The sequence below is a fragment of the Orcinus orca genome, chromosome 15 (genome assembly GCF_937001465.1).
Source record: "Orcinus orca chromosome 15, mOrcOrc1.1, whole genome shotgun sequence".
In the NCBI taxonomy this organism is placed as follows: domain Eukaryota; kingdom Metazoa; phylum Chordata; class Mammalia; order Artiodactyla; family Delphinidae; genus Orcinus; species Orcinus orca.
The window spans coordinates 74,349,226-74,371,319 of NC_064573.1; the positions used below are offsets into that span (position 1 = coordinate 74,349,226).

The 22,094-nt window shown below is 45.1% G+C and overlaps 1 protein-coding gene across 13 annotated transcripts in view; it reads left to right on the forward strand.

Moving 5' to 3' along the window:
• RPH3A (rabphilin 3A) overlaps positions 1-22,094 on the forward strand; it is a 286,320-nt gene that overhangs the window by 170,407 nt on the left and 93,819 nt on the right. For 5 of the 13 annotated variants that reach the window (XM_033408614.2, XM_049698400.1, XM_004281450.3 and 2 more), the window contains exons 1-2: positions 17,353-17,722; positions 17,875-17,995. The gene's annotated coding sequence lies outside the window, so the exon portion shown is untranslated. The other 8 variants (XM_049698396.1, XM_049698398.1, XM_049698397.1 and 5 more) reach the window with 4 other exon arrangements.

A 22,094-nucleotide genomic window follows, 5' to 3' on the forward strand; every position in this document is an offset into this window, starting at 1 on the left:
GTGATTGACACATGGCGAGTGCTCAATAATTGCTAGCTCTTATTAGTACTGTCATTGGGACATTGTTCTCCTAGGCTTGTACAGAAATTTGAAGAGGAGGAGAAAATAAATAAGACCTTTCTTTGAGGGATGGGGCTTTGCAGAAGCAAAACGAGGTAAAATATAATGATGGTGGAATTGGTTCCCTGGTGTGGAAAAGATCTTTCATTTCTTTTCCATTATGAGGCTTGACCCCAGCTTTGAAATTTTGATTGCTAGTACAAATTGAGTTTATTTATTTTTCTCACTTTCAACACTGTCATCTTTTTTTCAGAAAAATAATCTATAGGCTGATGGAACATACTTGAATGGAGAGATTAAATTAGTTTTCATTTGCTACTTTGAAATGTTTTAATCCCCTGATGAGAAAGATTAAAGCTCTTTACAGAGGGGAGGGGTGTATTTTTTAAAAATTAATGTTGATGTTCAGCATTCCACAGAATCTTCCTTCATTTCCTGGTATCAGTGGATAGAATCATTTTGTTTCCCACATTACTGCCAGGCCATAGTGAAAGGAGAAGCAGGGGTTGGGGGAGGACTGAGAGTACTGGAAAGGAAAATCAAATAACAAGTTTGCTTCATAAAGAAAGGCACAAGGGAAGGGAAGGATACCAAGAAGATGTACCAAAGCACGTCCTAACAAAGGAACCAACCATGCTGTGAAAAAATATATATCTTCTCTATCTTTAGATATCTATGGATTAATTAAACTATAGGGACAGATCTCTATAGAGATAGACATAGATATACAGATATATATATATATAAATAGGTATTTTGGATTAACAAATTTTTAATAAGGGCAAAGAGTTTGGCATGAATGGAGAACTCTCTCAAGCATGAGAGTCAAGGTTTCAGACTGTCACTGCGTACAAAGTGTTATGATTATTAAATGTGAATAAAATATTTATGATGAGGGAACACTAAACCTTGCCCAGTTGCCAGTGCCCTGGAGACTTCTGAGACCACTGAGTTGAGAGTCCAGAGAACTGGCTTCACCCTTTGGAAATTCCTCTTTGGTTTGTCACCCTTTCAAAACATTGCGTCTTCTCAGCCTCGTATCTTGATTATACTGTGTCTACTGCTTCCCTTGCAAGGTTTGGGTTAATGAGTATGAAGATCCTTTGACGAGTATAAAAGTTGTATAAAGAACATAGTATATGTTTAAAGCATAATAATAAGCAAATTCATACAGGAAGATTTATTGTCTAGGTACAGTGTGCCAGGCATTGTGCTAGGCCCTGGGGATACAGGGGTAACTGACTACTTTGAGGGAGAGAGAGAAACAGTGCTTGATGTGTAAGACAGTTGATAGAGATTAAAATTTATTCTAAGATACTGTCTTGGAGGAGGATAGAGAAATGGATTCATTTTAGATTAAGTCCCATATGCATGTTAAAAGGGGAAGGTAGCCACTGAAAGAATAGAAAGAGTATATAACTTTCCTATTAGCAGTGGGGGAAATAGGAGGCAGGAGAGGCAGAGGGAGGACCATGCAAAAAGCAGGGTAAACAGAAAGCACAAAATAAGATGGTAGAGAAAAATTCAAATATCTCAGTAATCATAATAAATATAAATGGTCTAAACTTGCTAGTTACAAGATAGAGATCAGGGAATTCCCTAGTGGTCCAGTGGTTAGGACTCGGCGCTTTCACTACTGTGGCTCAGGTTCAATCCCTGGTCAGGAAACTAAGATCCTACAAGCCATGTGGCATGGCCAAAAAAAAAAAAGATTAAAAAAAAAGATAGAGATCAGAGATGGAGAGTGGGGAGAATCCAGTATATCTAACACATAAAAACAGAGAAAGGTTGAGTTGAGATATGTTTTTCCTCCTGGGGGTGGATTATAATTGTGTCCAACATCTTTTATCACTACTTTCATTTCCCACTTTCTCTAGGGACTTCATAATAAAGCTGGGATTGAGTTAAATTGGCTGGAGAGAAATCAAGGGTGGCAGAGAAAAGAAATGAGAGGGCATCTATTGAGTCAGGTCTGGGCTGGGTGGTTTTGAAAGGGAACAAACTTGTTTAGGATAGAAATGTTCATTCTGGTATAGACTATTAGTCAAACACTGAGACTGTGGTGTCAGACAGACCTGGACTGGGATTCCAATTCATTTAGTCATTCATTCACTCACTTAACTAATATTTATTGAATACCAGCTATGTGCTAAGAAATTTGCTGGGAAGTTGCTTTAATCTCTCCATGACTTAGTTTCCTCATTGTATCAGTTATCTCTTCCTATGCTAATGTTATGTAAGAAACAGTCACAAAACCCCAGTGGCACATAACAATAAACATTTATTACTGCTCACTATTCTGTAGGTAGCCTGGGTGGAAATGCCAATCAGGACAGGGCTTGGCTAGTCTTTCTGGGCTTGCATAGGGTCTATGGGTCTCGGGGAGCCGGCTGGTCACAGATAGCCTAAGCTGGGCTTAGTTGTGTCTCATGTGACCTCTCTCATCTTCCAGCAGGACAGTTTGCGTTTATTACTGGGCAGGAGTTCAAGAGACGAAGTAGAAGTTGCAAGGCTCCCTGATGTCTAGGCTCCTGGCATTCTATTGGTCAAAGTAAGACACAGGGCAAGCTGATTCAAGGAGTAGAGAAATTGTTCCATCTCTTGATGGACAGAGATGCAAAACCTCACTGCCATGTGAAGTCACATTGCAAGGGCTGTGGGTACAGGGAAAGGAAGAATTAGGGCCATTTTTGCAACCAATCTGCTACAAGCTTCTTGTTATGCTGAGGTAATATTAACACCTACTTCTTAGAGTTATTGTGAGAATTCGGTGAGACCATGCATACAAAGCAGTGATTTTGAGCCAGACTTGCTGGAAGGGCTCAGCAAATAATAGCCATTTCTGCTGCCGTTGTTGTTGGGATCATTAATGTTATTATTATTATTGATCTGAGTCCTCCTCATCCCCGGGCAATCTGCTCAGTGCAGTTCAGAGGTTCAGATCCCCGAGCCAAGCTTTGCTCCTGCATACCTGATTGCATTTCCGCTTAATAAAGGAGCAAGTCAGTTGATGGAAAATTTCCTTGATTTTGCGAACACAGATGCCACTGTGTGTTAGCATCCTTTGGCCATTAGCTGTCAAGGCAGCCAGGGCAGAGATCTATTTAAAGAACACGTAGGTGCCTTTGCTTTTTGCCGTCAGGGAAAGAGACACATCTAAAACAGGGGCAGAAGGGTCCTGATATAAGACAGACCTTCGTTTGCCATCTGCATTTACTCAAGAAAGTGGAATTAATTGCCTAATGAGGTTTGGTCTCCTCATGTTAATTAATGATGCTGCAGCCAAATGTTAGTGGTTTGTTATTTGCTTTTATTTGCAAAGGAGAGAGATTGAGCCCCCAGTTAGAAATGCCTCACAGGCTGCAGTTTTGCTAAATTCTATAGTCCTGCTCACAATGCCTCAAGCAGGCTGGGTGCTCCTAGTTGAGGTAAGAGAAAAGGGATCATTGAGTCTTGGCTTTGTTGGGGCTCTTGTTTATTGCCAAGGAAAGAATGGCCAAGATGCTTTTCACCATGTGGGATAAACCTCAACGTGGTTGATATTATGGGCCTGACATCAGCCTCCTTTCCAAATGGGAGGCACCCGCATTTGCAAAAAAGAATCTACATGTAGGGAGAAGAGCAGAACAAATTTATTGATATAAACCTCCACATATTTTAACTTTTTAAAGAAGGGAAACACCTTCTTTTGAGGTCTACCCCAAAACAGAAGAGCCAGAGATGAAATGTGTTTGTGATTCATCAGAAAACAGACAGGTTTTATTTCTCTTACTTTTAGAAGTAGCTGTCTAGGTACTGGGTTCTGTCAAATGAGAGAGGAATTATATTTGGAAATCCTAATTGTGGAGAGGCTTTCTTTAAAAAGCAGCCTAAAGCCAAACTGGCTCCCACTGATGCTTCTTTGGTTGTTTCTTTTTTTTCTTTAATCCTTCTGACACTCTGAAAGTAGTTCACACATGGAATTAAAGGAATCCATTTTGTCCATCCTTGATGTTTACTTGACTTTGTAGTTCCTCTCTAGAAGCTCCAATCTCATCTTCTGGCCCTCACTTTGAAGAGTGATGTCGGGAAAATTATGAATTTAATTTTTTTAGTTGGAACACTCAAATAGGCTAAAGCAAAAAAAAAAAAAACCATCAAAACAAAAAACAAGAAAGGAATATATTGGCTTATATTATGGACAAGTGTAGGAGCTTCAGGCATGGCTGGATCCAGGCACTCAAATAATAGCATCAGGAATCAGTTTCTCACATCGCTCGCTCTTTTTTTTTTTTTTTTTGCGGTACGCAGGCCTCTCACTGTTGTGGCCTCTCCCATTGCGGAGCGCAGGCTCAGTGGCCATGGCTCATGGGCCCAGCCGCTCCGCAGCATGTGGGATCCTCCCGGACCGAGAGTCCTGCGACCGAACCTGCGTCCCCTGCATCAGCAGGCGGACTCTCAACCACTGCGCCACCAGGGAAGCCCAACATTGCTCTCCCTTTTGTACAGACTTCAGTCTCAGGCTGGAGGGAGGCAGAGATTCCCTTCAGCAGGTCCAGACTTACATTCTACCAGCTTAGCAATCCAATGTAGAAGGTATGCCTTCTTCCTAAGGTCACTAGCAAAATTTCAGATAGGAATCTCATTGGCTTGCATGGGGTCACATGCCCTTCTCTGTACCAAACACTGGCTATTATGGCCAATCCAATAGACAAATTGGTCAGGCTTGGGCATGTGCCAGCCCCTGGAGTAGAGGGAGGCATCAGCTCCACCCAGACCTCATGGACCAACTGTGGGGGAGAAGTGATTTACTTGAAAGGCAGTCAGGAGCAGGGAAATGTGTGCTGCTCGGGCAACGGTAACAGATGATTTTGGGATCATGTGCTAGTCTGGGTCCTTCAGGAAGCAGACACCAAGACGGGATTAAATATGCAAGGATTTAATTAAGGGAGACACCTACGGGAGAAAATAGAAAGGGAGCTGGGAAGGCTTGTAGAGCCATCAGACCCTGAGTGAAGGGGAGAGGGAAGGAAGATTCAGTGGGAGTGTCCTAGACTCCCGTGCATTGTAAGGAAGTTTCAGCAAGGCGTCAGGAGGCCTCTCCTGACAGTCTCTGTCAGAGGAGTCCCATGTCTCCCTGATTAGGCCTGTTTTAGTATTTCTGCTGTGTTCAGTTACTGGCTGGGAACAGCCCATGAGAAGCGTGGCCTTGTTTGCACCAATGGATTTGAGAGCACAGCAGCTGGGGCCCTCAGTCAATTACGCTTCCTGTAGCTGAAGTTCTATAAGGCACGTTCTCATGGCTCTCACAGATAATAACTCATATTTATAAAGTATATCATAGATTAAAAGGTGCTATAATAGGTCTTGGCTTAGTTAATGCCTGTGATACAAATAATATTGTCATCACCTTCTCCCATTTTACAGATGGGGAAGGTAATACAGGAGAGGTGATGATTTGTCCAAGGCGCTCCACTAGTTAGTGAAGAGCTGGACTCAGATCCTGACCTGCCTCCTTACCTATCATAACCCCTCTGCACTCAGTTGAATTGCATCCCCCAAATTCATGTCCACCTGGAACCTCAGAATGTAACCTTATTTAGAAATAGAGTCTTTGCAGATATAATTAGTTACGTTAAGATGAGGCCATGCTGGATTATGGTGGGCTCTAAATCCAGTGTGACTGGTGTCCTTCTAAGAAGAAGAGATGAGGACCCAGCCACAGAAGAGACAGACGGGAGAAGGCCATGTGGTGACAGAGGTAGAGATTGGAGTGATGCAGCCGCAAGCCAAGGATTACCAAGGATTGTCAGCAACCACCAAACGGTAGGAGAGAGTCATGGAACAGGTTCTTCTCTACAGCCTTCAAGAGAGAGCATGGCCTTGTTGACACCTTGATTTGGACTTTTAGCCTCCAGAACTGTGAGAGAATAAGTCTGTGGTTTTAGCCAACCAGTTAGTGGTAATTTGTTATGGTGGCCCTAGGACACTGACACACCCTCTTAAAAGAACCTGTCACCCCTCTGGTTCCCCTCTCTGTTCATGCTGTGTGACTCTGCCCCCCACCCAGCACCATGGGCGTTTCTGATTGGATAAATCCAAAGCCACAGAGTCTGTGGTTAATTAGTAGAGGCATAGAAATGCTGGGCCAAGAAGATTTGCGTCATATGCAAGTCCAAGGATAGTGTCTGAAAAAGAGACATAGTCATGTTGATACCGTATACCCCCTGATGGGATGTGATAAGAAGGGATTCTTGCTCAAAGTCCATAACTCCAGTATAATCATGAGAATCATCCAAAAAAACCCAAATTGGGGAGATATTATACAGAATATCTGATCAGTACTCATCAAAAGTGTCATGGTCATGGAACAAGGAAAGACTGAGAAATTCACAGATTGGAGGAGTTTAAGAGATGAGATGACTAAATGCAATGTTGGATCCTAGAATGACCAAAAAAGACATAAGTAAAATCCAATGAAGTCAGTGTTGTACCAATGTTAATTTCTTAGTTTTGACACAATTAAAAAGTTTATTTAAAAAAAGAGACAAGAGACAGAGAAGCAAAAGCAAAGAAATACTTTGGGGCCACTCAGATATAGAGAGAAACCTTAGTTTATGATGTACCTCTTTCAAATCATATGAGATCTGTCTAAATTTCATATCCTGTCCCTGGATATATCTGTCCATCCATCCATCCACCCTCCCATTCATCCATCTATCCATCCATCCAACAAATTCTTATTGATTATCTATTATATATCAGATACTATTCTAGGTTTTAGGTATATAGCTGTAAAGGCTCTTAGGTGTCTGATCTCATGAAACTTATATTCTTATAAGAAGAACAGACTATGTGTCTACACAGTTTAATAATAAACCATCAGATGGTGATAACTGCTATGCAGAAAACCAAAATAGGCAATGAGGGGGAGGTGATCAGAGAAGGCCTCTCTGAGGAAGTGACTTAAACTGTACCTGACGGACAAGGAAACCTGCCATGCAAAGAACAGGAGGAAGTGCAGTCCAGGCAGAAGGAATGGCTGGTGCAAAGGCCCTGGGGTGGGAACAAGTTTGGGTGTTCGATAAACAGAACAAAGGCCTGAGGCCGAAGCATAGTGAGAGAGGGAAGGGTAGTAGGAGGTGAGAGCAGAGAAGCGCAGAGTGGGAGTAGGGGGCAGATGATACAGGACCTATAGGGCAGGTAAAATCTTTTTTTAAAAAAAGTACAGTGGGGAGATACCAGAGGGGATTTTAGGAGAGGGAATGACATGTTCTGGTTTGATTTTGAAGATATGCCTTTGGTTGTATGCAGAGAATGCACTGTAAGGACATAGGCTTGGAGGAGGCAACTGAAGTTTGCTGGTGAGTTGATAATGGCTAAGAGGCTGGAGATTGGACTCAATGAGATCCGTCTTTACAATAAGCCTCTCTTTTCACTCCAGCTACTTGGAGGGGTTTCTGTTTCTTGCAGCCACATATGCACTGATTATAACTCAGGTCTTCTGATGCCACATCGCATGTTTCCCCACTGTGCTGTGAGGTCTTCTGTAAAGTTAGCAAAGCCTTTTCTGTTAATATGTCTTACTTTTCTTATTCCTTGTCTCTCCCCCCTTTTCTCCTCTCTGTGTAGCTAGAACTCTCATAATATTTCTCTTCGTGGGGCTCACTTTGGCCTGACCTCTGAGAAAACACCTCACGATCCCTCATTTTTCTCTTCTTTATTTAAAACTTACCTGTCCTAGGGCTTCCCTGGTGGCGCAGTGGTTGAGAGTCCGCCTGCCGATGCAGGGGACACGGGTTCGTGCCCTGGTCCGGGAGGATCCCACATGCCGCGGAGTGGCTGGGCCCGTGAGCCATGGCCGCTGAGCCTGCACGTCCGGAGCCTGTGCTCCACAATGGGAGAGGCCACAACGGTGAGAGGTCCGCATACTGCCAAAAAAAAAAAAAAAAAACTTACCTGCCCCGTGTCCATTCAATCAAGTCTCTTGAGAAGGATAGGGTGATAAATGTAATCTCAATACATTGGAAAGGAGTATTTTTCCAGATAACAGTGGCGTTTCTGTGGTGATTTTTACTGCCTTCAGACTGAACAGGCATTCTTTTTATTTATTTATTTATTTATATTTGGTTGTGCCCAGTCTTAGTTGCCACAAGCAGGCTCCTTAGTTGTGGCATGTGAGCTCTTAGTTGCAGCATGCATGTGGGATCTAGTTCCCTGACCAGGGATCGAACCTAGGCCCCCTGCATTGGGAGCGTGGAGTCTTAACCACTGCACCACCAGGGAAGTCCCTGAATAGGCATTCTTTGAACTCTTACTATTTGCTGAGCTTTTTACTGGGTCCTTTCATGTGTTTCAGTCCCCTTTGATCTTTATAAACATCTAGGAAGGTAGATACCCTTACTCCCATTTTACAGGTGAGGGTGGAGAGGCTCAGAATCTCCTCTCCTTTTCCCTGCAATGAATTATGGCAATATCAGAATGGGCCAAGGAGGAGAAATGATTTTGTGCTTTGATGCCCCTTAAGGTTGACTAGAGAATGACATATAAATTCTTATGAAAAGTACCCTCTGGAACTTATCTGGTTCCCCTGAAAAAACAGTAGGCATTTTCAAATGCAGCCAGACTCGTGTCCCCTGTGGCTTTCTCTCTGTTTCCTGTGCTAGAAAGGGTTGGCGTGAGGTTCCTGTGTTTGCTGTCTGAATGAGCAGGAATGTCCCATGTGGCTGCAGCTTTAGAAGCATCAGCTCTGGGGCAGGAGATCTGCAGCTGACCTCCTCCACAACCATCACTCCCCATCTTTCCTCCAGTCCTCCTCTTCAGTGTGTTCCAGGTCCATGAGAGGGGCCCTGGGTGAATGGGTGGACTGAGTTTCTGCTCAATTTCTTTGCAGTTTCCTGGGTGTGGTGATGATCGTGGAAGGCTCAGTGAGCTGTAGGCATCCAGCCCAGGGGAAAATCCTTTTATCCAGGAAATAAATGGCTAGCAAAAATTATGCCCTTTTTCATTCATTCATTCAGCTGTTTATTTAGTATTTATCCTGTTAGGTACATAAGACAGGTATAGTCCCCTGTCCTCAAGGAACTGCTATCTGGATGTAGCTAGCAACTCTGGCATTGATTTTCTGGGATGATGATCTAGTCTAGGTTCTTTATTTTCCAGGGTTGCTGTAATCATTAAACAATATCCTGCATGTAAAGAACTTAGCTAAGGTCTTAGGAAATTGCTGTTATCAACCTTCATAAATTCTGGGGGGATGATCAGGGATCAGAAAAGAGGAACTATCAGAGGGGTCTCCCTGGAGGAAGTGACCTTTGAGTCTCTAAGCTTGGCAAGAGCAGGGATGGTATTACTTTTGCATCCTTCTGTATCCCCAGCGTCTGGCACATAAGTTGGTTCTCAGCATGTTTGTTGAATGAATAAATGAATGCCTGGCCAGGACTTTGAAGGAGGGATATAATGTACACGTAGAAGGACTTTCTAGCATTTCTCTCTTCCCAGGGACCATATTTATTAATGGGGTCAAACCATATATACCATTTTGCAGGGTTTTTTAAAAAATAGGGAGATTCTATCTTTTTAGGGTTATACCAAGACTATCAAGGTATGGGGCTGCTTCACCTCCCCTGGTATGGAATATGCCACATTTATTTAAATGACCCTCCTATTGTTGGACATTTAGGTTGTTTCCAATTTGTCACCATTATAAGCATTGCCGTGATGATAATCTCTGTACATTCATCTAATTATTTCTTCAGGTTAAATTTGTCAAGAGAGTCTCATGGGTCAAAATGGTAGGTGTATATAATTTTTAAGGTTTTGGACACATAGAGCTAGATCACCCTCCAGGAAGGCTGTGCCAACGTATGTTGCCACCTACCAATCAGCTAATCTGTTCGCCAGTCTGCTTCCTGAGAGACGGCCTCTCACTATTTCCATAGCACTTTTCACTGCCTTGCCTGCTTGGCCAAATGGGATTGGTGGGGAGAGCTAGCCTCTTCCTTTTTCAAGCCCGCTGGATATCTGTCGTGTCTTGTTAGGATTACATAAATGTGATGTTGAGAAATCTCCTTGGAGGAGAGATGCTCCCCAGATGTTGAAGCAAGTACTGGAGTAGGGAGGGAGGAAAGCTTGGGACACTGAGAGGTTGGTCATGTGGCATGCCCCCCCCCCCCCCCGCCACCCATCCACTTCCCTGGGTTCCTGTGGAGGTAACCTTGTTCTGCCTCTCCCCACCGCACACACAGAACAGAAATAAGTGTCCTCTCTGTAGTATGCCTCTTACGCCTCTTTTATAGTGCTTGTCACACACTATTTTGTAATTTGGGGGACTCTTTTCTATCTCTCTGGCTGGCCTGTAGGATGGAGGGGTAGAATCTTATTCATTTCAGTATCCCCAGCATCTGGCAGAAGGTAATGATAAAAAACAATAAAATGAGGACAGTACTAATAATAGCAACAACTAATGTGTTGAGCACTTACTATGTGCCAGGCACTTTACAGACTGTACCAGACCCTTTACATATTTTATCTCATTGAATGATTCCCATAAACCTATGCTGTAGGTATTATTATTATCCCCATACAGATGAGGATGCTAAGGCTCAGAGAGGTGAAGTGACTTGCCCAAGGTCACATAGCCAGTGAGTGGAAAAGGTGGGACTCAAGGCCAACTCCCTCTCAGTCATTCTGCTAGGTGCTTGCTGAGTATCTAAGTCACTTCATGAGGAGACAGCTTTCCCTTTGCTCCCTCCCTAATACTAGCTAATGACTGGGAGACGCCAAAAGATATCTGTTCCCAGCAGAAGTGAGGAATCTGGTTTATTTATTTCAAGGGAAAAGCCAGACTGGGGTTTTGAGAGGGTCTTCTTAGAGGTGTGCTTTGAAAGACCTAACAGGATATAGTTCTGCCTCTCCTGACCTCCCCACCTCCAGTCAGAGTGCCTGGAATCCCTCCATTATGGATTCATGTGTTTTTTTTAAGTCAGAGCTTAACGCTTCTTATGAAAGTATGGATTCTTCTAGCAAATGTCAGTCTCCTCCACCCTTCACGCCTTGGTGGGCGTCAGGACAGCTGAGCTTTTTTTCTCAAGCTGCTCTTCCTCACTCTACTCTTTTCTTTCCACTTGTCTAAATTCAACCAGCTCGAATCTCACTCCTCAGGCGAGTTTCCTGGCCTCTTCTAGCTTGTTCTGCTTTCTCCCTGTAGCCAGCAACTCTGGCATTGATCAACTTGGATGATGATCTAGCCCAGGTCCTCCTAAAATTGTTCAAAGCTAGCAGCATCTTGAAGATATGGGGCTCCTTGCAGAATCCCACAAACTGCTGGCATATCCCATTTATGATGACTAAACATGCAATTTCAGGTGGTCAGATGCCCCCTTCCTGAGATTACGGTAAGATAAAAGATACAAACATTAAACATTCTAAGAATAACTCGCTTATTCAGCATCGACCAGACATCACATTGGTTCTGGGCCCTGAGAACTTAGAGATACACAAGACTGAACTGTGTTCTTGGAATATTCAGTCTGATGGGAGAACCGATTATAATGTAGGCTGGATCCAGGGAGAAGGTTAGGCTATATTTCGGGAGCTCAGACGAGGGACAAACAAATGGTTAGTCTTTGATAAGTGTTAGTTATTTATTTGTTGTAGACCAGGAGCAGATTCTGGAGGGGACTTGGGTGCGCAAAGATTCTGCACGCTTCCTTGATTTTCTTGGCATTAGACCATGCTTCTGGATTTCCTGGAGTAACTGGGAAACCACACCCCTGAGAGATACAGTTGCTAAGGGGGTGTGTGTGTGGAGGGGAGGTTGGGTAAATCCAGCATACCTAGAGGACAGACTCAGGGCAGATAATGCTCTTCAGGTGCTGGGAATAAAAGAGAAAATCAAACTTATTTTTGCCTTACATTACAGCAACTTAAGTATACTTGAATAGAAGAAAACATTATGTCACTATTGGAAATACAATATTTTTTTCTAATGCACTTTAAAATAAATAAGTAACATTAAAACCTTTAAAAAAATGTGTCTGTAGGCCACCTAACATCATGTTTTGTTTCTCAGCACAGCATGTGTCACCCTTTGGAAAACAGCTCTCTTCAGTAATAATCATCATCACAATAGTAACGATAATAAACAAAGATGATACACATAGGGCTTCCTATATGCCAGGAACTCTTCTAAGTGATTTACATACGTTAGCTAATTTGATCCTCATGACAACCATATGAGCAAGTACTGTTATAATCTCCGCCTTACTTATGGGGATACTGAGGCACAGAGGGGGTTAGTATGTGGTAGAGCCAGATTGGAACCTAGGTAACCTTACCATAAAACCTGGCTTTTTAACCATTTCATTATACTGTCTCTGCTGATGCTCCTTCCTCCAGCACCGGTGGTAGTTTGGGGCTGGATGCTTAACTACACTCCTTGAGGAAGAAAGCCTAGTTAAGCACCCAGCACACAGTAGGTGCTTAATAAATGGTAGCTGCTACTTGTTGTTTAGAGGATACAACACTCATCCACATCCATTAGCTCAATGAAACGTCCTAGCCACATTGGTAGGTAGGTGGGAAAGGTGTTGCAGTCCCACTTCACAGTTGACAAAACTGAGGTTCAGAACATGCAAGTGACATGCCCAAGGTCACACAGCTGGTGAGTGGGGGAGCCAAGGATCAAGCTCAGAGCACCAGAAGGCAAGTCCAAGTTTCTTTCCCCTAGAAGTACCTTGCCTGATAACACTGGATTGACTGATTAGTAAATAATCCTTGTTGACTTATCGTAAAAGCTTGTTTCGCCAAGTCCTGCAACATCTTCTCTGTAATTACCCTATTTTCTCCTAAGGGGGCTAATGGGCTTTCCCAAGACTTGCCCCTTTCCCGGTGAGATGGGATCTGTTGGGGCACAAAGGCCAACCTCAGGGACACAGCAGTTTGCTCTCTCCCTCTTTAGCTCATTCTCTTTTTCTTGCTCTCCTGTCTCTTTGCTCCATCTGCTTGTTTTGTCTTTGACTGATCCCCTGTGATGAGTTGTGCTCCTGGAAAGCTGCCCTGTGACATTTCTTCTCTTTTGTGTTCCTGATAATAACATTTCCCTGGAGGCTCTTAAGGAGAAGAAGGAAGTGAATAAAGCACGTTGTGCCCTGGCAGTGCCATCCAGCGACAGAGCTTGATGGTCAGGCTGAGGCTTTGAGTATGAATCTTTCCTCTTGTACGGTCTCTTTCTGTGTGCACACATGTGCAGGTGCATGTGCACGTGCACACACATGCACATACATGTACACTGTATTGTTTAGAACAGGCAGTGTTATGATTAAAGCACTGGATCCTCTGGCCAAAAGGGAGCTCAGTCGTGATTCCTAAGGTTGATGTGCTATGGGCTTCTCTTTGTAGGGTCCTCTGGCAAGCTTGCTGTTGGTTTCCTATGGCTTCTGTAACAAATAACAACAAACTTAGGGGCTTGCAACAACATGGATTTATTATCTTACAGTTTTGGAGGGCAGAAGTCCTAAAATCAAGGTGCTGGCAGGGCTGTGCTCCTTCTGGAGGCTCTAAGGGAGAATCTGTTTCCTTGCCTTTACTAGCTTTTAGAGGCTTCCCTCATTCCTTGGCTTGTGGCCTCTTCCTCCATCTTCAAGGCCAATAACATAGGTTCTCTCTCTCAATCCTACACTCCATTATCACTGCTCCTCTCTGACCCTCCTGCCTCCCTGTCCCCTTATAAGAATTTTTGTGATTACGTTGGGCCCACCCAGATAACTCAGGGTACTCTCTTTATCTCAAGATCCTTAACTTAATCATACCTGTAAAGTGCTGTTTGCCATGTAAGGTAACATGTTCACCACTTCTGAGGATGAGGTTGTGGACATCTTTGGGGGCCATTATTCTACCCCACTTGCCAAGTGAAATGGGAACATTCTTTCTTTCTGGGCAAATTCAACACCATTTCTTTGGGAGACAGTAGAGCACGTGGGCCCTGAGATAAACTGTGCAGATTTGCACCCTGCTCTACCCTCTCTTCTTAGCTGTATTACGTTAGGCACATCACCTGGCCTCTTTGTGTCTAATTTCCTCATCTCTAAGATAGGCAAATAATGTAATACAACTTCATTTCACTGTTATAAGTCATGAATAGTGCTGGGGTGATAAAACATGTCACCTGCTGAATCATAAGCACCCAAAATAAATGGAAGAGGCAATTATAACTAGGATGCCATATAGCATAATAGTTATAAACTTAGAGGACCTTCGTTCAAATCCCAGTGCCACCACTTATGAACTAATGGGCTAGTTGTTTTAGGCAACTGAGTCTCAGTTTTCTCATTTGTAAAATGGAAATAAAACGATTACCATCTTAACACATAGGATACTTGTGAGGATGAAATAACAGCATGGTGCACACAAGTCACCCAGAACATAGTAGGTAGTTTTGTTATAGTTATTACCACCATCGTCACTGCTTGTCTACTCTGGGGGTGATGGAGAGTCTTAATGGGCTGCCTCTGGCCTCAGCAGAGCAAGGACCGGACAGGGCAGCTTGCTGAATCCAAGGCACTGAGAAATCCCTTTGCAGTGCTCCATCCTTGAGAGGACCAGAGCCTGGTTGGGCTCAGCCTTGGGGTGTCTGGTTTCCAGGCATCTCCCTGCGGCAGAGCTGTCAGAGCTTACAGCAGCAGCTGGTTCTTTGAATGAAGAGTTCTCTAGAAGCTCTCAGAACAGAAGAGGGGTTTGAAGATGGTGAACAGGGAGGTAGGAAGGCTGGAGGCAAGATTCCCTGAGAAGGCAGAGCTAGTTCCTAGATGGCATGGTCACCAGGGAAGGTGCAGAGCTCTGGTTTCAACCATATTATTACTTTTTAATTTTGCTGCAAAGCTCTGTTCCAGTGAAGGCTTGGGCAGCTGCCCAGTATGCAAAACATTTAAAAGCACAACTGCTCAGGTTGAAACCAGGGGTGGGGGAGGGGGGAACTCAGGCCTCATTTACACTCCAACAGGGGCCTCTTGGGTGGGGGGTGTGGGGGGGGTGAGGGGGGTGGGCAGTCTGAGGAAAAAACTAGCAGGGTGGCAAAAACAGAGGCCTTGGAGTCAGACAGACCCAGGATTTGCATCCCTGCCTGTGCCTCTCCTTGCCTGTGTGAGTTTCAGGGCTTTCCTTCACGTGTCTGAGTCTCAGTCTCAACAACTGAAAATGGGACAATAATAGCACCCATCTCGTAGTTATGAAGACTGGAAGTGGCAACTGTAAGATGCTAAATACAGGTGGTAGGTGTCTAGACATTTAGCAGGTTGTAGCTATTTTCATTCCCTAAAGGCGATCTGAATTCATGACAGACCCTCCCAGAACACGTGCCTAATGCCAGGGAAGCTGTGAGGTACGGGTAGAGATTCCTTGGGACTGGGAGCCAAAAGGCCTGGAACTAATCGGATTCTGATTCCGCCACCAGCATCCTGTGTGGGCTTCTTGAATCACCCTTCAGATGTTTATTGAGGGCCTACCATATTACCTGACATTATGCTAGACACTGGAACACAGGACCTGGCATCTGAAAAGCCTGAGTTCTAGACTCAACTCTGCCACTTTCTAGCTCTTTGGCTATGGGCAAGTCACTGTCCCTCTCTGGTCCCCAGTTTCTCCATGTGTACAGTGAGGGCATTGAACCTATGTCAGAGGATCTTCCTAGAAAAGATGCAATGAAGTCCTGCCAAAAAATTGTAGAATGCATTTGAACTTGACTCTGAGAGAGACATTCTGAAGCATGGGCTTTGGAATCATACAACCCTGGGTTTCAATCCTGTGTCTACCACTTACTGTATAAACTTATGCAAGATAATTAATTTCTTGAGTCTCAGTTTCCTCATCTGTAAAGTGGAGATAATCATAGTTCCCTCAAAAGGTCATGGTGAGGATTCAAGGAGATGACACATGTAAAGTTCCTAGCAGAAGGGCTGGTGTGTAGTTGATTCTCGATAAATGATAGCTGCCATCATCATCACTACCACCAGCATCGCCACCACCATCACCACAAGACCATCACCACCACCATCATCATGATCATCTATAAAGTGAAGCTCTAAATGGTCCCTAAGATCCTGACATTTTAAGTTCTACTTTTCAAGGTGGGGAGGGGGATTAAGTGACAAATGTGGTGGCTCACCCTGGGCCATCTAAGTGGGACCGTTTAGAGGAGGGTCCCCAGTAAAGAGGGTTCTTATTTACTTTGCAGAGAAGTTCTAAACAGATCTTGACCTATTTGAGATTTCCTGCCCTTTCCTCACATTAAGCAGGAATAAGACCCTTGAGATCTGGAACATTGGAAGCCATGGGAATCAATTTCTCTTTGTATATTTCTCCTTTTAATGATTTTATTTTCTTGTCCATATAGTGGTTTCACTTCAGAAGATGAATCTGGGTCTTTTGGGGATAGGTCTTTGGCTATGGCTCAACTGTCTGATTTAGACCTTCTGTAATCTCCCAACTTCATCCCACTCAAACCATAAGCTGAAAGGTGAGGCTGGGACATACCATTCTGGATTGGCTGTCATTTCCTTTCTCCTTTTGTCAAGACATTTGAATCACAGGACAGGTTATGGATCATGGGATTATACCAACCCACAACTTGGGTGTTCTTATTGTTGCTTTTTAACTTCTTGCTTCCTGTCTTGAGGAAAATCAGATAGTCATATGCTCATTTTGCAGATAAGACTTGGAGACGTTCAGTGACTTTTCCAAGGTTGTATGGGGGCTAGACTTGGTTCCAGAAACCTGTAAAGTGCTATTTCAACTAAGCCATTCTGCCCCATAGAAATTTCCATTTCCTAAGCCTCATCTTCCTGCTCTGAATTCTGAGGCATCTGAGGTATAGGTCAGAAATCTGCAGCAATGTGGGTGAAGACAGGTCAACTGGGATGATTTGTGGGGTGGGGGGAGAAGCCACTATGAGGCTCCCACACTGGGGTCAAACTCTTTTCTGAGCAGAGATGAGCAGTGAAGGTCTGGGGGCGTGTGTGGGAAAGGGGCTGTGAAGTTACAGCTTCTTTGCACCGAGAGTGAGCGACAAGATTAGAACAAGTGTGTGGTAGGTAGGCTGTCACTGACTTCACTGTGTGATGTTGAGAAGTCCTGTCCCCCCCCCCCACCTCCCCTGGACTCTCCCCCTTTTCTGCTCTTACCATCCAATAACTTGACTTCGAAGCCTAAGGGTTCGCTTCCCGCCCATCCCATCCGCCGCCGCGTTTTAGCGCTGTCCGCGGTGCTGATCGCCAATCTCCTGATTGCCGTTTCGACCAGCTAGGATCTCTGGTGCGCCCAATCTCTCCTCGCGGCCTCCTACCTCTCTTTCTCCAGGCACCTCACACTTAAATCACGGGTGGAAGGCAGGCTCGGTTCCCCTTGCGCCTGGAAGCTGCTGCCCCCTCCCTTGCTCACACCGGGTTTTGCAGCAGTGGCGGCAGCTGCCACTGATTCCGGCACTGGGGAAGCAATTGATACGTCTACTGCCAGCAGCGCGGAGTCGTCTACGCGGACGACAGAGAGAAACAGGAAGAGAGAGAGAAAGAGAGGAGAGAGAGAGAGAGAGATTGATTCACAGAGCAAAAACCTTCATCCATGTGGAGGGCAGTCTGAGGGAGCCACTGTGTCCACTGAGTGGTCTGAGTTTCCTCCTCTTCTGGCAGTGGTATTTCTTTTCATCATGGACCTGCATGATTTAGGGGTAGTTGGGGTGTGTGTGTGTGTGTGTGTGTGTGTGTGTGTGTGTGTGTGCGCGCGCAGTTGCTTCGATTTTATTTTGGGAAGAGTAGGAGAGTCAAATGAACAATTTTCTTTCAGGCATCTCCGCTGAGCTTTCAAACCAAGTCATCCGGAGTTAGCATTTTCCCACCCGGCAGGGAAGAGAGGAGTTGGCAAGAATTTGGCTCACCCATTCCCCCTGCAATCCTCTGGTGTCTCGGTAAGTGATATTCTTCTCAACTGTGCAAATGGGCTAGGGGTATTGGAATCCCAGTTGCGAGGAGATGTGTACATGAGCTTGTGGGATAGAGGGCTGGTGGGAGGGGAGGGATGTTGAGGAATGACCACGTTTGTTTGCCCACATTCTGCAGTGTTTGATCGCCTAAGCAACACCCCAAAGCCAAATGAGATTTCTGCTCACTGCCCAGGGTGAGGGTAAAATATGTTAATGTTTTAGGTAATGCGATCAAAATTGTGGCTTCTGCCCAATTTGTCTTCTCCCTTGCAGCAGAAGCTGTTGGAAGTAGCTGGCAGTTCTCTGAGTGAGTTAACCCTTTGTGGGGCTGGCCAGCCTGGCATGGGGGGGGATTGCTGGGTGTTCTGATCTAGTGGGTGGGCACTTTGACTCTGGATGAGAAACGGTCACCTAAGGCTGAAGGGTTCACCCTTGCCTAGGGTAACCTAGGCATACCAAGTGAGTCTTGCATAGGACTGGACTCCGAGAGTACCATCTTCCAGGGAGAGCTGAATAATTTAATTGTGGTGGTTTTTTCATTTGCAAGCTTGGCTGTTATAAGCTTCCTGAAATGAGAGAACTGGGAGACATGAAAGGACCACATTTTGCTTGGAATGAGTGGTCAGGCAGGCCAGAGGGGAGCAGTCAGCTGTCTGCTGAGCAGACAATGTTTTATTTTCACAGGTGGTATAACCTGTAAGTGATTGTATAGAGGGTGCACCAGCCCAGGGGACTTTATCCTTGAGTCTGTCTCAGAGTAGGGAAAGAAGGGAACAATGTTTGTTCAGATTCTGGGGAAGGGCTTCAGGCTCCAGGCTCCAGGCTCCAGCTTCAGATCTGTTCCAGGGCAGACCATACCCTGCTCTAGTTTCTTTATTCTGATGGAATAAGCCTCACCAACCTGTTAGTGAGTGGGAAGGGGAGGTCCCTTGTAACTGAATCCAAAACTCACATTTAATTTTAAATGCCTTTGCTGCTAATCTGTGACCCATCAAAAGGGGATTTTCTTTGCTTCCTGCTTTGATTACATCTATCTTTCTGGAAATGAATGTCCTTATTTTTAGCATCTTCGCTATTATCTCATGGGCCACTTCAGTGTTCTGCACCCCCAAGGATTTCCTCTTTCAGTTCTTGGTCTTGGAGGTGGGAGGAATAAAATATCAGCCCCAGGGCTTCCCTGGTGGCACAGTGGTTGCGAGTCCGCTTGCCGATGCGGGGGACACGGGTTCGTGTCCCGGTCCGGGAAGATCCCACATGCCGTGGAGCGGCTGGGCCCGTGAGCCATGGCCGCTGAGCATGCGCGTCCGGAGCCTGTGCTCCGCAACGGGAGAGGCCACAACAGTGAGAGGCCAACGTACTGCAAAAAAAAAAAAAAAAAAAAAAATCAGCCCCAGAGACTGGCAAGTGTAAGCAGAGTCCACTCAGTCATTTTCTCCAGCCCCAGAGCCAAGTGGGGACACCAAAATCCCAGGGCATATGACTGCTCAGGAAAGATATGTGAGGCAGAGGGGGAGGGATGCTTGGTGGTTAGTACCAAAGATTTGGTCCTCAAAATCCTAGGCTTTCCTCGTCGGGTGACCTTGAGGAGGAAGTTGCCTTCGTTTCCTCCCTGGGAAGCCTAAGTGTGAAGGATGAATGTGGGGAAATTTGGTTCAAATCAGGAGCCACGGATCTGTCCATGGGCGATATTTAAAATATTGAACTTTCCATTAACTGGTCAGACTGGACCATGGCTGGGGCCCTGGAGTGGGGGATCTTAGGGGTCCCCTGCTGTGCTGAGTGTTAACTCTTTAATTGCTGGATTATGGGGAGGTTTAGGGGGACAGGGGAGTATCAAGGGAACCACAGGGGCCTCAGTGCAATATAACCATACAGTGCAGGGGTATTAATATATATATATAATACATTATAGAAGAATATTATATATTATATATTAGGATATGTAATATATATATCTAATATTCTAATATATAATATGTAGAATATATAGAGTATATAATATGTAGAATTTATATGTTTTTATATATCTATATATAGATAAGTATAGTTGACTTACAGTGCTGTGTGAGTTTCAGGTGTACAACAAAGTGATTCAGTTATACATATATATTATAACAACTGGTTCAGCCATGCAGTGCATGCCAGCCCGCCTGAGGTAGCTGGGACTGGGCTGTCCACACGTGGGTGTTTTTGAACATCTACTTGCTGCCTCCCAGCCTTACTTCCTTGGGGGTGGTTAAGATCCAAGAGGCTGCCCTCCCTCCTCCCTCATCACATTTGAATTGGTGCATTATGGTGCACCAGGGAAAGGGAAACAGAATCTTCTGGAAAGAGCCTTGGACTTGGATCAGGAGACCTGGGTTCCAGCCCCAGCTCTGCCCCCCCTTTCTGGGCCTCAGTTTCTCCATCTTTGCAATGAGGTAGTTGGTCTATGTGACCCCAAGGCCCCTTCCAGCTCTGAGGTTCTATGACTATGTGATGAGTGTGCATGTGTGTGCACACACTCACGGTTCTAGGAATGGTTAGCACTGTGTTTGGGAATTTATCCTATGTGTTGAGGAGGTTTTGTTTGGGTGAGTCAGGATGGGGATCAACCCTCCGAGAACTTTGCTAGTTCCTAGAATCCTATGCTCAGCTGGAGAGGGGTCTTCTTTGTTTATGGCTTCAGTTGCGTAGACACCCAGGTTTGGCAGCACTTGCAGTCCTTATAGAGATTTATCCCAGGGAGACACCAACGACCCCTTTGAGAACCTCCACTCTGAAAAGATGCATATACCCTATAGCCCACCTGAGCACCTCAAGTTCAGAACGTCTGATCTAGTCTGACCCTTCACGGGCCCCAGAGAGGGAAAGCAACTTGCCCAAGACCACACAGTAAGTCATTCACAGCAACATAAAAGACAAGGCATTGTGCTTTCATTCCTGGCTCCAGCAGCCCCCACTCCCCCCACCCAGCCAGGGTGCAGGGGGAGGACTTTCAGCAGCTCCTCTCCATCCTGTGCTGGTAATCAGGAAGCATAACCGTGGAGACAAATGTGGACATTTCCTTTCTCGCTGGTGGGAGGGAGGCAGCGGCCAGAGATTCTGCAGTCCAGAGCGGTGGCCTGGGAAGTCAGTCTCCCCAGCTTGCTCTGCCTTTTCTCTTTTCTTGCTGCCTGTACACATCCTGGCTACCTGTCTAAGGCTGTGGGTCTGGTTAGGGTGGTTTATTTGTAGGCTGTGGTATTTACTTTTATTTAACCCTCTCTTTCTTTCTCTCTCTCTCTGTGGGTCATAGAGAGTTTGTGACTTTCTAACAAAAACCACCATGACACATGGACCTGTCTTCTGTTCTTTATCGCCTTCAAGAGGGGAGCTGATCATGAATGCAGACAAATTGGAGTTGATGTAAAGGCGATGAGAAGCGAACAGCATGGTTTATTTCTGTTAAGCACTGTGGCTGTAACCTGGGATAAAAATAAATCTGGGACCCAGTAGTGGTGGGCTGGAGCCGATGAGCTTAAATTATTCAGCTGCCACCCAGGATGGAGATCCTTGATGTGCTGGGAGAGTGAAGGAGGCACCACAGAAATAGCCCCTTCTCCTTCCTGTTCCCCACCCCTGTCTGCTTCATTAACAGCCTTTTTAGCCTCCAGGGGCTGTAGTGTGGGTCCCTGGGAGCAGCCAGACCTGAGTTTGAATCCTGGCTCCAATGCTTCCTTGCTGTGTGACTTCAGGCAAGACCCTAAACCTCTCTCAGCCTCGTTTTCCTCAGGTGCAGTATGGTGGTGAAGAGTGTGGGCTCTGGAAATAGATCTCTTAGGTTTAGATCCTGGTTCTAACACTTTATAGTTATGTCGTATCATCGCTCTGGGCTTCAGTTTCTCCATCTTTAAAGTAAGGATAGTAAAGGAACTGTGAGAATTTTGAGTTAATGTTTGCAGTGTGCTTAGTACTGAGCCTGGCAAGGAGTAAGTGTCCAACAAATGTGAGTGATGGAGATGCTGTTGGTGATGGTAACAGTGAAATCACCCCGACCAAAGTACGACTGGGCTAGGATAGAGGAAGGTGAATCCTTTGTGCCAGGCATACAGCTCTGGGACCC